This window comes from Gossypium arboreum, chromosome 1, assembly GCF_025698485.1.
Source record: "Gossypium arboreum isolate Shixiya-1 chromosome 1, ASM2569848v2, whole genome shotgun sequence".
Lineage (NCBI taxonomy): Eukaryota > Viridiplantae > Streptophyta > Magnoliopsida > Malvales > Malvaceae > Gossypium > Gossypium arboreum.
The window spans coordinates 40,591,499-40,594,056 of record NC_069070.1 but is presented as its reverse complement, the minus strand read 5'-3'; positions in this window follow the sequence as shown (position 1 = coordinate 40,594,056).

Below are 2,558 nucleotides of genomic sequence, written 5' to 3'. Positions count from 1 at the left end.
TGCATTCTCGCATGCATCTGGCTAAGCCTCACAAATTTTCGCTCATAGTCGAGAACCGACATGGAACCTTGTTTGAGTTCAAGAAATTCCTTCCGTTTTTGGTCAATGAATCTCTGACTGATATACTTCTTTCGAAACTCGGTTTGGAAGAACTCTAAAGTTACTTGCTCTCTGGGCATAACAGAAGTCAACGTATTCCACCAATAGTAGGCAGAATCGCGTAGCAAGGAGATAGTACACTTTAGGCACTCATCGGGTGTGTAAGATAGCTCATCGAGTACCTGGATAATGTTGTCCAACCAAAATTCAGCTTGCTCGGCATCATCGCTGTCCGTAGCTTTAAATTTAGTAGCCCCGTGTTTTTGGATTCTGTCAATTGGGGGCTTATTTGACGTTATTTGGTCAGTTACCGGAGGTATTGTAGGTGCGGGGGTTGTATTTGCCGGGAATGGAGGTTGTGGAACAGCCGTATTTGTTCGAATGTATTGGTTGAACCAATCATTCATCACGCTATAAAAAGCTTGTCTAGCTTCATCATTCGGATTACTAGCAATAGGTTGAGAGTCCGCCGGCACTGTCCCTTGTGCGGGAGAAGGCGCTACACTCTCAAAATCATCAGCTACCGCTCGGTTGGGATCGAGATCCATTACTATAAATAAACACATTTGCAAATGTCAGAAATCACCACACTATCAAATAATCACAAAATGGCATGTATAGCTAGACCCAAACGTATTACGGTAGTCCTAAAATCGACTAAACCGTAGCTCTGATACCAATAAAATTGTAACACCCCGTACCCGAGACTGTTGCCGGAGTCGGACACGAGGAGTTAACAGACTTAATTCACTTATTTGCACAGTCCATTTTAAATTTCCAGACGAGCTGGCTAACTGCGTCACTGTCTCCTTAAAAATCATATCTCGAGTTCCAAAACTCGAAAACAAGTTCCGTAAATTTTTCCTAAAACTAGACTCATATATCCATCTACAAAGTTTTTTCTACAATTTTTGGTCAAGCCAATTAGTACAGTTTATTAGTTAAAGTCTCCCCTATTATAGGGTTCGACTATTCTAACCTTTGCGCATTACAACCTGGATATCTCCCTGTACAGTGATTCAACATTGATATCATTTGTTTCTATAGAAACTAGACACGAAAAGGAATCTGTACATATATGGCATGACTTCTAATTATCTCTGGTTAATTTATGATGAATTTCCATAGTCGGAACAGGGAATCCAGAAACTGTTCTGGCCCTATTTCGCGAAAACTTAAATATCTCATAATATACTGTTCATATGATCATTTCGTTACTTTCCTATGAAAATAGATTCATCAAGGTTCGATTACATAATTTATTAACTATTTAATTCCATTCCTACTATTTTTAGTGATTTTTGACATTCACGTCACTGCTGCTATTAGCATCTATTTTTAAGGTAGACTTTACCTATTAAGTAGTTTCCATGATTCAACTAGCCCTTTTGCATATATAGCACAAAATATGATCACGATTAACCATTCCAATGGCTAATCATTCCCAAACATTCCCATACCTCTTAATGAACATCATACAAGACGATTATAATATTAAGCTCAAAGTGTATATAAGCCATTTTCGCATGGCTATCCAAATTTATACAAAACCAAAGGGTCCATGACCAACAACAAAACGGGTAGTCCTATACATGCCATTTCAAAGTTCAACCAAAAGTGTACCAAAAGGGGCTTTGATAGTGTGGGCGACTTCGACTTCGACACTCCCGAGTCCGTTAGCTGACGAACCAAAATCTATAAAACAGAGATTCAAAGAACGGAGTAAGCATTTAATGCTTAGTAAGTTTTGAGCAATGAAATTAGGCTCAACTGAAGTATAGCATTCATATAACTAAACGGATAATTTCACATACACATATATTCTCAAAAATCAGTCCTACTTCACATTTCCAACCCTTATATTCATACATAAGGGATCAACTTAACCAAAAACCGGAAGCTCCTTAATCGAATGAGCGAATACTATTTAAGAGGAATCAATTAATCCAATGCATGTACAACACATACCTTGTTGTTGAGTTTTTACGAGTGTATTAATTGAAATTATTACAGCAGATCGCTCATTCCCAAACTCAAGTAATCTTCGGGATTTAGCTGAATATAACTACTTGCACAAGGCCTTCGGGTCTTAGCCCGGATATGGTCACTAGCATAAATGCCTTCGGGACTTAGCCCGGATATAGTCGCTAGCACAAATGCCTTCGGGTCTTAGCCCGGATATAGCAACTTCATACGAATGCCTTCGGATCTTAGTCCAGGTTATAGTCACCTAGCACAAGAGCCTTGGGACTTAGCCCGGATATCATTCAATAACCATGCACATATATCAATAAATCATGACACATCCATATTTCATTTTCATTACCAAAGCTCAAACACAAAACACTTATCACACTTACAAATTTCGCTCAATAGCCACATACAAAGGGCATGATTTTGATTTACTTAAGACATAATCTAATCGAATCATAATCTAAGCTCCATTACTCGAAAACTTA